Raw genomic sequence first — 16,178 nt, 5'->3', positions numbered from 1 at the left:
AGGGATGTAGTCGAGAAGTGGATGGATGGTGGACAGTGGCGGGGGCGTCTACACGCCACTAAAATGTTGGCAATAACAACTGACGTCGCCGTCGTCCCCAGCTTATTTGCTTGTCTTTTTTCTTGCAAAAAAAAAATATATATATATATATGCAAAGAAATAAAAAAAATTGCCAACCCCCAAAACTGCATCCATCCAAAACTTGTTGGTTTTTCTAGTTGTGCTCTGCTTGTCGACTTCTTCCTCTTCTTTTGTGCTTTTTTCAGTTTTGCCCGTTCATGCAAAATTAACAGCTGAGCAAAGTCGAAGTTCGATTGCATGTTTAGGGCACATTTGAGAAGGCCAACAAGCTGCGACTGACTGACTGGCTCTTTTTTCTCTTGTTGCCTTTTTAACGGCTACCAACTACCAAAATTTTTATAAATAGTACGTACTTTTTTTTTATTGAATTTCCAACTCGGGGCATGTTCTCACCTACTGTTTGAGCCGCTGTTTGCTTGTTTGCGCTGCGTGCCAATCACCTGGTTTGCGAATTTTTCTTGTGCTTATACCCTGTACTCAAAAAGGGCAGCAGAGTGTATGGGTTTGCTAGTTATTCTCGTATTTATTTATTCTCTAATTCTTACATTATCTTTTTTGTTGCTTATATTAATATTAAGCGTAAGTATTTTAAGATTAAAACTTTTTTTTAAATTACGGCGATTCAAACTCGAGCATAACATAAAATAGTCGAGAAATAAATTAATTACTTTTTCTGAATTTCAAAAGTAGGGTTTTTGGCTGTCTTTTTTTTAGAAACATATTCCAGGAACCGGAAAAAGCTTCATAAATTGTAAAATTCTTTTAACATGCTTAGAATTGTTTCTAAAAACCAAAAATACTTTTTTAGGGCGATTTTCTGCGATTTTTCATCTGTTGACAGAGTATCTTTATAGTCGTCTACACTTGTTTGCAACGTGGTCGTTTGTATTTTGCCCTTTGTTTATTTCAAAATTGAGTTTCTGCCATTTTATTTTGTGCTTGCTACGCTTCTTGCTTCTTGATCCTTGCCTGCGTTTTCCCATTTCATTTTCCATCGATTTAAAGTTGTCAAGCATTGGGAATACCCTACACACCAAAGGGGCATTTTAGCTGCGACAATGGGTCGTTACTATAAATTGTAATTGTAGGCACATTCGAAAAGATTACAAATAATCATAGCACTAAGCATACAAAATTGCAAGAATCGCCATTGTCATTATAATTCCCAGATGGTTTCAGGTATTTAGTGCATAAATTTGGGGATTTGTAGACCTAAGGAAAATCCACAAGAAAAGATCCACCTATAAACTCATTTAAGTCTCACAGGGCATTTAAATGCCAGCATAACATATTTCACATTTTCTTTGTAGTTTTCTTTTGTGATTTCCTTGGATTTTCTTTTCCTTTGCCACTTAATGGATGTCTGCACCGGTGGCGGCAGCGGCAGCGGCAAACAGCTTCAACGTCTGAGCTTAGAGCGAGAAATTTTTGATGCTGTCGCCAAAAAGAAAACTCTCCGTTTTTTGGGTGGGATCTGGCAAAGTTTTCGACAGGAACTTTACTGCTAATTTGTTAGCTAAGCGAACTTGTCCGCTGGCAAAATGAGCTTACGGCAGGCAGGCAACAACGTATCATGGTCAGGTTCTAAACCCCACCACTCCCCTACCCCACTTATGTCTTCCAGTCTATGGCCCTCGCTTTGTCATCTATTCTGTTTGTAATCAGCCCAATCAACTGACACAAACTCCAATGCCAAGTGTCCTTCAATGTGGGGCGCACCTTAAATCGAAATTGCAGCCCCGACAACTAACACTAAACATACTGCAAACATTGACAATGTCCTTCGGTTGCGTTACAGGCACGTACCAAACACACACACACACACACACACACTCACACACTCACACACACTCACACACACGCACAGACACACTCACACTCACACACACATACCCATACCAATGCACACATCGTGACGTTTGCTGAGACATCGTCTATATGTAGATTATGATCTACTTTGTCTGTCGCAGCTGCAGCAAAAATACGCCCAGTAATTTTCATTGTCCTTCGATTTTGCTTCGGTACACAGTTTAATGAACCTTTGCAAGTGTTTTTTTTGTAATTTTAGCAGTTGTTGTGTTACAAAAAGCTTATAGAAAAGCGATATGAGTAAACGGCTTAGCTCTGTACATCATTTCAACTTTCAAAACACATTTCAGACTTAAGCGTCATTTTATGGTCATTTGGATACCATTGTTGGGGCCATTTAAAATGTGGATTACAGTTGTAATAGAAAGTAGAATCATTAAAATAATGCCTTATAATTGCAATCATAAACCAATTGTTAATGTTTGAAAAAGTTTAATTAAATTTGAGCTTAAACCAAGTAAACTAAACACTAAACCGAGCTGAAAAATTGATGCGTGTCACTATTTTTTAATATATAAAACTTTAGCTGCAGCAACCAGCCAAATGGCACCACACAAAGTTCTCGTAATCCAAACTACCCGCCATCAACTACCCCCCCCCCCCCCCTTTTGGGCCCTGCCCCATCGCTGTAACCCATCGAGCCACCTACCCACCTCTACATAAAGTGCTCTATGCTGCAGCTTCAGGCTGCTGACGTTGATGGGTAGCGCGTAAATTTCCCCAGTGACATAAACGGACATTTTTCCAGCAGCAGACACACATACACACACACACTCATACACACTCATGCACACACATACACACACTCATACACACTCACACACACACACACGTCTCCAAGTGTTGTGCGCGTTGAAATTGTTTTCGTTTTTTTTTTTTCTCTGCTTCATTTTTATTTTTATATTTCGACGCTGCCTTTTACACATGCGAATGACTTTAAACAATTTCCCTCACAACAATTTTTGTTTACCTGCACGTTGGTTTTACGGGCCTCTACGGGAAATAGGCACTAAAAACCTAAGGGAAATGGCGTCGCCAAAATGCAACGCGGAATGGCATAAAAATTCTTGACGCAGTGCCTGCAAATTGAATCACAATCTTAAAGCCGCCAGCGAAACAAACAGAAGAAGACACAAACAAAGCAACATTTTGTGGCATATTTGTAGTGTTTTGAACGCAAAAGCAATCAAAGGGTTCAGCGTTCAGCACCTGACCTCTGACCCTTTTCGCAAATGCTTGATCTGGTCTGCTCTGCTCCCTTTATGCGCATTAAAAGAAAAGATACATTTGTGTTTCAAGTGCTGCGTTTCTTTGGCAGTCGTAAAACGTTTTAAGGATATTAAAAATGGAAACATGTGGAAATCTTCCCCGCAAGCGCACGCACATAAACCAATCGACCAGAAGGGCAAAATTTGATGAATTGACGCAATTTGAACCACAACAAGTCAGCCGTTGTATAATCGTTGGTGTTCCAATCAAAATACTTTTAAAACAGTTTCGCCAGTCAAGAGATTTAAGGCAAGACAGAAAACTAAACTGGAGAAAATACGAAACAGTTGAGATACTTTGCTTGACGGGAAGTAAATCTTAGCTGAATCTTCTAATAGAGGAGATTATACTCAAACGAGTACAGATAAACAACCTTCATCTCTGAGGGGCATCTCTTATCTCTTATCTTAGTACAATTTCAAGCAAGTTCAACAATTTAAAGAAAATATGTAGATGGGTGAAAAGTTGTATTCAAGTTTGTATTTTGTAGACTGTGGAAAATGGATCATCATTAAAAATGCAATGGTTTTCTTCTCTTGTAATATTCACGAGTTTAATTTGTTAAATGTTAATTTAATTTAATTTATTTTCTCATTTTCATCATTTATATATTTGCCTTATTTGCTTATGCTTATATGCTCATACTTTACTTTTAAACTTATTCTTTGTTATTTATTTTTTAATATGTATTAATTGTCATCATGTTATTCTACAAATTCTTTTTATCACAGTTGACTTTGACGTTTTTGGGAACATCTTCCCTTAAGCGCAATACAATCTGAGCATGAAAATAATGTTTTGCACAAATAAATCCTGCAATGCGACTCAACGTTATGTTGCAAAAAGAAAAAAGAAGAGAAAGAAAATATAAATTGAAACAAGAAAACGCCAAATCACTACTGGAAATTTGATGATAACCCCGCCCCCATTTTGCTCGACTGCAGAAAGCGCGGCTGCATTTGAAATTGTCATTGTCTAAATTGATAAATGCGCAGAGAAATGAAGCTAAATTTGGGTTTTGACTTGTGACTTTTTGGCGAACCGCCAGCAGCACGAAGGATTTTTAACAAATAAGCGCATAAATTGAAAAGAAGAAGCCACATTTGACCCACATTTCGGCAGCGGTGGCAAGATTGACCCTTAAATGCTGGCCACAAAAAAGAGATTTGCCGACTTTTTGATCTGCTGCTGAAACTGGTTTAAGTCCCTGAAATTGCGTTCTTTTTCAAGCAAAATATTAATAATCTTGAGCTCAAACACTTGGGACCTGTGCGAGTCGAGTAGAGAGTTATCTCATCAATATTGATTGGAAAGGGCACCACACCACTAAGTGGGAGTGGCAGTGGGTGGTGGGCGACAAACATACACAGACTCTGCCTATGTACGTGTCTAAATGGGGAAAAAAATGAAGCAGCGTTTCAATTTTCATGCGACAGCAAACAACAACAACAAAAAAAAAAGCCAAACGAAAATACCAATAAAAATATATTTGAAAATGTCGCTGGTAGCTGCTGAATATGCCAGGGGTGAAGATTTATCGAATCATTAATATAAACAGTAATTGATTGAAGCAAAAGCTTTGGCAAATTGTTTATAGATTAATGGAATTAACTTAGAAAAAATATTTTAAAATGCCTAGCAACATTTTGATTAAATAACTTCCGTGTTTGCAGTGAGTTTGGCTTTAAGTTTTGATATAGATTACAAATTTCATGGATTTATTCTCGTATACCAAAAGCAAATGCATCAGTTTCTGTTCTTTAGTTTTTGACAACAATGTGTTAATCAAAATAGGTCAACAACTTATAAAATATTTCTTCTTTAAGGATATGCTTATATTAATTTTATGTATCTATTTTTTGTTTGTGTCTTTTTTTGTAATATTTGTCATCTACATACTTTTAAAGGAATCAAATCAGAAACTGAGCTAAATTAAACTCTCTTAATCCGCATATAAGATATTTCAGCTCAATATTGAGGCTAGGCATATGCCAGATGTGCAGCCCTCGTCTTTGATTCCTTTCACCCTACTCAGCAGTGGATTCACACGCCCCTATCGTTGCCCCTAAGTTCATCATTTTGCACAATGGCATCGTCATCGTCGTCTCGCATTTATCGTGAACTCAAGTAGTTTACTCAGCCAGACATTCTTGCGACTTGGCCTTTGGGCCTACACCCACATTAGCAAAGGATTGCCAGCCATGTTGAATATCGACACGACATAATGCCTCATGACTTTTTAGCTTCATTTTTTTTTTAATGTTTTTTTGTTTTTTTTAATAACGAGGGAGGACGGCGTCTGTCTGTCAAGTGTGAACGACAAGAAAAAGAGAAATGGAAGACGCATTGTTGTTGGCACCTTAAAGGACTCTTCGCTCTCTCTTGCCTGATGAAGTGGCTACCCAGCAGTTGAAGGCAAAACGAATAATATAAAAGAAAAAAAAAAAAAAAATCAATAGCAAGTTGAAGTTGCTGCCACACCCAATATTGAATTACTCTATTACCAATGGCGGTGGCAGCGATGGCCAACAAATTCCAAGCAACTTCCAACTGCATAGTTTTGCTAGCTGCTGTTTGAGCGCGTTTGCCTCACACAAGACATTTTATCCCTTTGATCCTTTTTATAGCTGCCACCGCAGCCTGGTATTGTCTTACAAGCGACACTACCCCAAGGACTAACCAGTGAACAGCGAACAGTGAACAGTGAACAGCAAGCGTCCTCTTCCCTTTCTGTTTCGGTTTGTATTCCTTGCACTTTGCTCAAAACCGCAAAGCGAAGTTTTCGACGTCGATGTCGACGCCATCGCCATATTCGTTCAACTTCTCGTGGCTGCAGCAGTCCTTTTTGTGGCACCATCTATGCCAACAAACGTGACATGGCTGCAGTCCAACACCGGCAATTGGTTTTCAGTTACAGGCAGGCAAACGGTTTATGGCGATGGGTGGCAAGTTCTTCTCCTTTCTCCTCTCTCTTCTCTCCTCTCTCCTCTCTGTGCAGCTGTGTACGCATGCACGGCTTGTATGCACTTGACTCAATCTACCTTGTTCAACATCCCGGCCAGACTGATTCTGATTGCCTGGCTAGTTGGTGGCCAGCACACACTGGCCGAACAACGATCTGAACCTATTACAACATAAATCCACTCAAAGCCCGACAAAAGCAAACGAAACAAGTCAAACATAATTCATTTCGCAAGAAAATGGCAAAAAATGTATTTTAATCAAATCATTTCTTTTGTATTACATTTATTGAATACATCTTGAGCAAATATTGAATAGAATATTCCTTTAATATTGATTATATTTAAATTAAGGCAATACTTTAATTTGCTTTTGACATATATAGTTGTATATATTTATGTAAGACCAGCCACTAATATTATTTTTATATTTTTGGCATTTAGCTGAAATAAACTCGTGAACCAATTAAGTGCTTAACTTTAACTAATTCAACTCTAATGAAATCTGTGACTTGTGATTTAATTGTTTATTGTGCTTAACTTCAACTAAATCGACTCCTAATTTTTGTCTTTTAGCAACTCTTTTGCTACTCAATACGTGTTGCTATTTTAGAAAAAAAGTAATAAAATTCAAAATATAAAATATAAAAAAAACAATAAAGAATAAAATAGATAATAAATATTATAGGCAGGTTGACTTCTGTGCAATTTAAGTGGCAATTGCCATTAGTAATTCTTTAAACAATAAATAAATAATACAGACTTGGCAACTTTGGAGCCACAAAGAGCAAATATAAAATTTTGTATTCATTCAAAGCTCCCAATAAAATATGTCATCATTTATGAATATTTATAGTATAATCTAATAAATCAATGTGCATAGATTTATTCAAAAACTATACAAATATTTATTGATTATTTTAAATTTAAAAATGTTTTTTTAGATACATGCAGTGACAACTTGTAGGGATTTAAATGGATTTAAATCAGCAAAAACTGAGTGGAAAACTTTAGCAAACTTTAACTTTCAACTTTAAATTTCTTCGACTAGTTTTATGGATTTCGAATTTCTTATTGACAGTCTTAACCAATCATATTTGTTTAACTTTGTTCACTTCCTTGCTGCTTTCAAGCGTAGCAAATCAGTTTACCTTTGTATGCAGCATTTCAGAATCCTGGGGCTACTTTAAGTGCTATTTGTTGGTGCTCTTATTGAATTACTTCGTCAGGCAGCATCCCAGGCATAAAATGAAATTGTACACGTTGTAAAAACAAAATTCGAGAAGTCGAAAGCCACAAGCACCTCAGCTGCCATCTTCCACAGAACATCACGCCCCCAATCAAGTTTTACTATTGACTAACTGACTGGATGACTGACTGACTGACTGACTGACTGACTGACTGACTGACTGACTGACTGACGTACTTATTGACTGACTGGGCCCTGTGGCGAGTCATTCCTTATGCCAGACTGAAGTCTGGGCTTAAGTCTGAACTACAGCCACGTAACAAATTTTGCTGAAATAAGAAGCTTTAGACAATTAATTGAATTTATTGCGTATTTGGTGCGTTTATGGATGTTGTTTGGGCCTGGGGCGGACTGTGTAAATATCAAATGGAAGGGAAGCCCCATAACGGGCAGAACAACAACAACCAACAACAACAGCAGCAGAGGGAAAATAGCTGAACTGTTGGAAAAGTGGAACTATGTGGGGAGCACAGCTCGGCGCGGCACACCTGTACATTGGAGCCAGCTAAAGTCTTAGACGTGGCTTGGGTGTGTGTGTAAAGAGGAGAAAACAGAGATGGGGAGCTGGTAAGGGTAGTCCGGTTTAGACGCGTGTCTAGACACCAGTGAAAACACACCTGAGTGCAAGCTGAAAATGTTCAAGTTGCGACTTTAATTTTTCTCAACCGGTTTCCGACCAAAACTTTTCTTTCATTTCGGACAACAGAAATCCGCCCCTTAATGCGAATAAAAGAATTTCATAATTTATTTATGAATGCAGCTTTTACCTCCCCTCACCATGTAGTCCCTATTACTCCCCCCTGTCCCCCTACCCCGGCGCACGTGACGCATTACGTGCAATGCGTGGTGTAACGTGTGCTGTGCACACACATCATTATTAATGCATTTGCACACGTAACCCGACTCACAGCAAGGTAAGCGAACGGTCTCCAAAAATCAACCCCCAGAGATGATGTTAGTGGGGCGGAGGGAGCTCTGCGGCATATATCCCCAGTGCCACTTGTAGCTGCTGTAGCCGCCCCACTTTGAACTCTTGAACTTGAAGTGGGTAATCCCGCGAAGAGCCCAAAACGAAAGACATACGAATTTTTGTACTTGCACGACTCGCAGATGACCTGTAAAATCGGGTTTTCAGGAGTCCCAATCAAAGTCGAACGAGTAAGATGAAAATTTCTATGCGACTAGCAGATAACCTGTAATTGGGTTTCTCAATACTTATTTTATCAACTCGTATTTTGTATTTGCACAACTCCCAAATGCCCAGTAAACAAGTTTTTAAAGGTCCCATTACTTAACCGTACTCAAAGTGAAACGAGTAACACAAAAACCAAAGGGGAACTCGACTAACAGATACCCAGTAATCAGTTTTAAATTTGTATTAGTTTTTCTGCAGCAGGCAGAGAAGAAACGGTTAGATTGGTTGATTAATAAATGCCCAGTAAAAAGATTTAAAGTGTCACTGACTAATACAATTCCTAAAATAAATATTTGAAGTATCTTTTATTAATACCCACCCAGTAAAAAGGATTAGAAATAAGCAGTAAGCACAAGAGAAACAAATAAACCTACTAAACAGTTGCACACCATTAACCTATAATTTCTAGCCCATTCAATAGCTACAGGGTATGGAAAAGAACTTCTGGTGTCCTTCTGGGACTGCTTACTATTACGTTCTTTAATTTTATTTATTTGTTTTATTTTGTTCGCCATCTCAACTCCCTTGATGGAGTCAAAGTCCCGCTTAGGCTTAGGCGAGTCCACATAATGCTTGTGATCAAGTTTTCTTTTTATTTATTTATGTATTTGTTTTTCCTTTTGTGCTGTAGTTTGACCCTGTTGTACAAATTGAATGCTCATTTTGTTTTAATTTACATAAAGGGTTTACGGAAACGCTCGTAAAATGTCATTGGAGCTGTTGTCAAACATACGCATCCCAAGATTACAGCAAGTCACATTACTTGCCCAAGAAAAATGTTTGGCTTTTTTTCAGACAGCAGCCGCCTCCCGAAGCTGGAGCTCTCGTCTAGACATCGTCTGACGTCCGGGTAATAAAAATGTACATAAAGGTGCTGCTGGGAGGGAAGGTTATGGAGTCCATGGACAAACGACGGCATCGTTAGCCAACGTTCCCAGTTTGATTTTATACGCATTTTTATGGCTGCATTAAGCACGACCGACACCGAAATGTCCTGTCAGAGGTCCTGCATTAAGTAGGGGCCCCTCCTGGATCCGCACCAGCTGCAAGCGCTCAAGGTACACAGGGCGAGCAATTAGGAAACCAACCAGAAACCGGCTTGAAAGTAGCAAGTTTTTGCGTAGTCCTGCATTTTTTCGTATAATTTATGTTTGGTTTTTAATGCAAGTTGTGGGATTATTAGTTGTCTAGCGTTGCCATTAAAATTTGATATTAGTTGATAAGAAGGTAACGATTTACCTGATAGGTGGCAACACTGGTATTTTAATTGTTTGTTAAACATTAAAAAATTGAATGTTTTAGCCCTCAATTAACACATGCCCTGAAATCGGCTATTAAATGAAAATAGTTCGAAATGAAAATATGCTTTGATTTTACAACTGTCTCTTATTGCTTTGGGAAATTTTGAGCTTACTTTTACAATATACATGTAAATAACCTGAAAATTGTATAATTTTATATATATATAACATAATTTACAATCATCGAAACTGCGAAAAAGACAAACATAAATGTGAAAGAAGCATCTGCATGAGGAAATACAAATTTGGAAAACATTCTCTTGATGCAAATCCTTTATTTTAAAGCATTCTTTAACTTGAAGCTAACATTATAAACTTCAAAGAAAATTAAGCTCCAGCAGACTAAATTTGATAGCTATAGCTTTTATGATCAGTTAAGTTGCCACATAATCATTTGCTATTCTATTGTAGCAAAACTTTTGAATGACATGCAAATGCTATAAAACTAATAGCGCAGGCCAACAACAAATGACGCTTTTATGGCGCATAAAAATAGCCACAACAAATTATATCCCTAGGAAGGAGGAGCGGCAGCGTCAATGGAACATACCAAAAACTTCAGTTCAAGTCTTGCACTCAACTGGAAGTTGAACTTAAAAGCACACACACACATAAACTAACACACACATAGATATGCACACTCAATCGCTGCTTACATATGAGTATGCGACACCCATAATTATCATGTGCATGCAGCAATGGCTGCCCCCAGGGACTAGGGTAACCGACTCGCCCGACCAACTCGACCATATGTTTGGGGCGAAAAAAAAGGGAACAAAAAATATAAAATACAAAATTGATCGATGGCTTGCAGAAGTTTAAATACTCTTGCATATATAAAGCTTAAGCTAAAATAATTTATAGAAACAATTTAAAAAATTAAGGATCATTAAAAATTAAAATTTTGAAGAATACAATAAAAATACAATAAAAATAAATATATGACAGAGTTGCTATCAGGCGTATTTAGTTTTTCATAGTTGAGTCCCATGTGTGCCCTACACTAATATATAATCTTCCAGCTTTAGGAGCGTGTTCCTTTGTAAACTCATTTTACGTTGCGATTGTTGCTATGGCAGCTATTATTTTTAGGGGGGCCGTCTTCATGCACTGCGACCTAGTTCTATCTACTGTGCCCACTTCTGAGCCTAAAGCCGCTCCATCAACCCTGATGTTCTGCTCGAATTGAAGTTGAATAGTTGTTCTTCTGCCTTAAGAGGTTAAGACAAGCTTTCCTGGGATACTCCTCCATCTTCGTCTTGCTTTGGTATGCCGCTTTGAGGATGCCTTCTCATTGTCAGACAATTCGCTACAGATTATAACTAGTTTAGCCAAGTGACATCTACACTGTTCTGATAAGAAATCGGTGAGTATTCTATATCAACCGACCGATCAATCGCAGACATCGTAAATAACAAATATACACAGAGATCATACAGACTGACAGATTGGCTATATAGACTCGTGAGAATGTATATGATAATATTTAAATACTCTACAAATGCAGCAACACAACTCCTACGTTGGAGTAGACCACGCTCGACTTCCCTAGAAACTCAGGGCCACCACTGGGGGTGACAATTTAAAAGAATTGATTTTTATTACAGGGTCCCGGCCACTAATGACGTTGTTGTTGCGGCTTTGCAACTGTGTCTATGTATGTATGTGTGTGCGTGGCAACATTGTGCAATTTATCAATGTATATACCTTTTACATACAATTATATATATATATATACTTGTAGTACATGCTGTTCAACAGATATACATATATATATATATATATATATCGGCAGACGAGGCACGCATATTTCATACACGACTGCGCTGCTGCCACCCCCTCCTTCTCCTCACCGCTTACCCCCACCAAGAACACAACCGCTAAGCCTGGCGTGCAAACGACCCCGTTGGGCACATGCAACTTTTCCAGGGTCCACTGGACGTCAGCGACAACATCGACATATGTTTGCTGTCGCCAATGCAGCGTAAAATTTGCTCTTTTTGTACCCCAACACTCCAATAACTTTTTGTTGTTTTTGTGGGGCACTGGTTTTGTAGCTGGAACATGCGATTTTTTCCTCCCACCAGAGGGGCCCAAATGCAGCGGGCATCCGCCCATCAGCTGCCGTTCGCAGATTGCAACAACTATTCTCATGCACTTGAACGGCACTCAACACGCTGCATGCATTTGTTTTTTGAAATTACAAACATGTGTTTGACGATTTTAGCGAGTTTCAATGATATAAAAACGAAAAAGAATTGAATATACTCTTTTATTCATTCCATTCTATGCCATATGTTCTTGAGCTTACTATATATTATTATATTCATTTTATTATTAAATAAAACAAAAAATAGCTTTTCATATTTACTTATATATAATGTATTTTTACTTAATATATATGCTAACATTAATTATATTATCAAATATAAAAAGTGTAAGGCTGCTGTTAAATGCATATATTCATTCGGGTTCAATACTATTGCTATCGGAAATCGATATTGATCGATATACGCAAAACGAACAGGACAGTTATCGATAGAATAAAATATACTTGAAATGTGCGAGGTTATAGAGAACTTATATTCCAAACTTGAAGTCTCTAGTTTTTAAAGTGTTATGGCCTCCAACCATTCTCTGAGCACAACTTGAAAATAAGTTGTTCAGTTATATAATTTTTCACTTAGTAGAATTAAATATATAGTTGTTTACTTTAATAAATGTATACTACATTAGAAGAGTTTCTTTCTTTCTAATACAATTCTTATTACATTTAATTTTGTATTATTTAATAAACACATACATCAGTCTATAATCAGAGTTTTTTATTCGAAGACATAAATTCACCTTTGTATTTATTTTCCTCCTAGATCTTTGTGTATAAAATTCAATTTATAAATAAAGAAATAAACGTACAAATAAATAAATTCTAATATTATCAAACTGCAAAGTATTCGTTTTTCCAGACACACATGCACTTTTAGCACGGTTTTTCAGATGCAATATTGTAGAATACAAATGTCAACAACGAATGTCAACAAATGAATCGAATTCCCAACTTGGGGCTGGCGTTCAGAGGCTGAAACGTGTCTTTTTGCCGTCCCAATGGACCAAAACACAATCGAATGCAAAATAAACTAAACTGCATTTGAGCGAGTGCTTTTTAATATTTCAGTTCGATTTGAATACGCCAGACAGATGACAATCAATTTTAATAAAGTTTAACGTTGAGCATTGTTTATTAACAATTTCAAGTGCAACTGCCATAAATCATTCCGAGCAATTGCTACAGCATTTTTTGACCCCATTAAAACAGTGGCACCAGCACATAGCACAGCGAAGGGTGACTGCGACCCCCAATTCCAAACCCCATTCCTCACCACACCATTAAGAACCACCCACAGGATGTCTCTCCCACTACCTCCCACTGACTCCCTCTTCGCCCCCGACCTAAAACTGACAGCAGCAGCCCAAACATTTTTCGAAAAACACATTTTTACTCACTTCAAACAAAATACGTAGAGAGGGGTGCAAGTGAAGTTCTCGGCTCTTTACAAGACGCCTGCGGCACTTCTTATACACTTTCCAAAAATAGGAAATTAATAACTTTTATACTGGGTTTGTCACCACAGAGTTCACATTTTAAGATGATGGAAAGAAAATATTTAATATTGATTACAAAATGTATTACCAGATATAAATATTTAGATTTAAGAATTTCAAAGACACAGATTTTAAAATACAGATACAGATCTTAAAGCTGTATTATTGTATTGTATTATCGTATTATTTACTCCGCGAAATTCATGGTGAATGATTCCGGGTAAATAATCTTTAGTTTTCAGTGTATGATCAGTTTAATAAACCTTGTTTTTTTTGTTTAAATATTTGTCGGAAATCTAATTTAATTAGTTTAATATATTTATTAGCTTATTTGTTTGACCAAAGTTTATTTTTCTTATGATTAATACTTCAGAGATTTGTTAAAAAATCCCTCATTAAAAGAAAGGGCATTACAGCGCTGACCTCCAATGAGGCACGCTTGCAAGCGTCTCGTCGTCTCTTTGGTGTTTGCTGTAGGAACGCTCATTTGCATCACTTAAGCAACAATTACATGGCCTCGAGGGTCCGGGACATGAGCAGACAGAGAAACGCAGCGAAACAATAAACGAGGCATTAAAGTGACAGACGTCTGAGCAGCTCTAAAATGTTATCCCAATGCCAGACGTTCGCACATAAAAAGGTAATACAATTTTAAAAGAAAGACAAGAACAAATTACAGAAAGAACACCAAAAAAAATATTTAAAAAAAAAAAACAAAAAAAAACAGCAGCAAACAAAAATCAAAAATGCGACTCGAGGCTGTTTTTTAAAAAAATATGCAAAAAAACAAATACTTGGACTTGCTGGATGGGGAAATTTTGATTGGCGGGCCACACAAATGTTAAAGCAGAGTCGACTTGAAGCAGAACGAATGCAGCGCGTCGAGTTAGCAGCTGCATGCAGCTCCCTGTGGCAGGGCCATCATTTCGCGCATTGTTGCCGCATTTCACACAAACGGCAACAGCAAACTGCCGCCCAACTTCCGGTTCAATAAACTTTCGCAGAAAGTATTCTCGTACATAGTTTCGCCTTCCCCTCCCATCCCCAACCATCCTCCTCTTGCCTATATATACACATACAATAATGATAACGATTTTTCCTTCACTGCAGTCGCTTCATGCATTTGAGTGTGGCAACAACAAAAGCAGCAGCAAATAGTGTTTATTAACTGGTTTTTAGCTGAAGACTTGTGCGGCATAAAAGCATAGTATATACGTATATATATGTTAAGGGGGCAAATGAGGCAAGGGGCGGGAGCTGCAACGTGTGTAAAAACCGCACACTTGCTGTGCGTATTTGTGTTGTGTGTGCGTCAAATGCAATTGCAGCAATTTTATGTGGCACTCAAATGGATTTTCTAATGACAACGTTTGCCAACCAGAAGGAGGCATGTAAAAAGCCTGTTGATTGCAGACACAAAGTGTTGCATGCTTCAAAGCGCAAGATAACATATAAAGAAGAGAGTTGGCAAATGAATAAGATGGGAAATGTGCATAGAAATTGTATTTAATTAAAATGAATAACCAAAGCTATTATTAAAGTATGCAATGGAACTCATAAAAAATAAACATATATTTATATATATAAAATACTATTATACTCTTATAAGAAGTTGAGTATTTTGAATAGATTTTAAAATATTATATATTGTTAAAATATTCGAGTTGAGATCCTTAATGGGGGTAATTTAGTTGTGAATATGACTTTTTATTTTTTATAAAGTTTGATCAAACTACTAAGCAAATTACTAAATCATGTTTAGAGCTACAGTCTGAATATTTGAAAAAGAAAGTCGAACTCAGAGATAAAGCCACTAAAAGATATTAATAATTTTGAGCTACATTTTCTAGATTCAGTTTGAAACTGTTTAAATAGTTAAATAGCTCAGCGTTGTTTTTAATATCTAGCGAGCTTAGTTATCAAATTAGCCATAAATATGTTATTTGTGTAACATATTGAAAAAAATATAGAACTTCCAACTTGTCAGGTGTGGGATTCGAACCCACGCTCTCTTTCGAGAAACAGAGCTTAAGTCTGGCGCCTTAGACCGCTCGGCCAACCTGACTTACATAATTCCCATGAACTTACTTAAAATAAGTAATAAGTCAATAAAGAAAGATTACTGAATAAATATATTTTGAAAGCACACTGAGCAGAAGAAGTTAATGAAAATATTAATAATTAAGCAGCTCAGTTAACCAAATTAAATGTGCAATTCTTGAACCCATTTAAAGGGTATGCTTTGAGCCGCTCTGAACTGCTCTGATGAGAGGTTTAGAATGGGGTAATTATTCAAGTGGCTGGCTCAGATTTATGATTCACAAAATGAAGTGCACAGTTTGCACATTTCGGAGCCACAAGACACACACACTTCATTTATTAAATGTGATACCAGACTGACTTTATGTCTGCCAGCCAGTTTGTATGTAAACAATCGAGTGGCCTGAAGGATTCAAGATTCTTGCACGGGTTTTGGGATCCGGCTGCTGTCAAGAGGATAAGCTGACAGCAAATGCAGCCATCAAGCGAATTAATCAAATTTGTGTGTGCCACTAAGAACCTATCCCACTGCTCCTCTTCCTTCATCGCCTCCTGCTGCTGCTCCTCCTCCTCCTCCTCCTCCGCCCCGCCTGCCTGCCTGCCACAGTTTG

The 16,178-nt window shown here is 37.5% G+C and overlaps 1 protein-coding gene and 1 non-coding gene across 2 annotated transcripts in view; both read right to left on the bottom strand.

Annotated features, from left to right (window-relative positions):
* Window positions 1-16,178, bottom strand: part of LOC6561949 (stathmin) — a 76,405-nt gene that overhangs the window by 48,085 nt on the left and 12,142 nt on the right. The gene's annotated exons all lie outside the window — the stretch shown is intronic.
* Trnal-uaa lies at window positions 15,509-15,592 on the bottom strand. Its single transcript has one exon. It is a non-coding gene; the product is annotated as a tRNA-Leu (tRNA).

The sequence above is a fragment of the Drosophila grimshawi genome, unplaced genomic scaffold (genome assembly GCF_018153295.1).
Source record: "Drosophila grimshawi isolate 15287-2541.00 unplaced genomic scaffold, ASM1815329v1 contig_1377, whole genome shotgun sequence".
In the NCBI taxonomy this organism is placed as follows: Eukaryota; Metazoa; Arthropoda; class Insecta; order Diptera; family Drosophilidae; genus Drosophila; species Drosophila grimshawi.
This window is presented reverse-complemented; position numbering and strand designations above follow the sequence as displayed.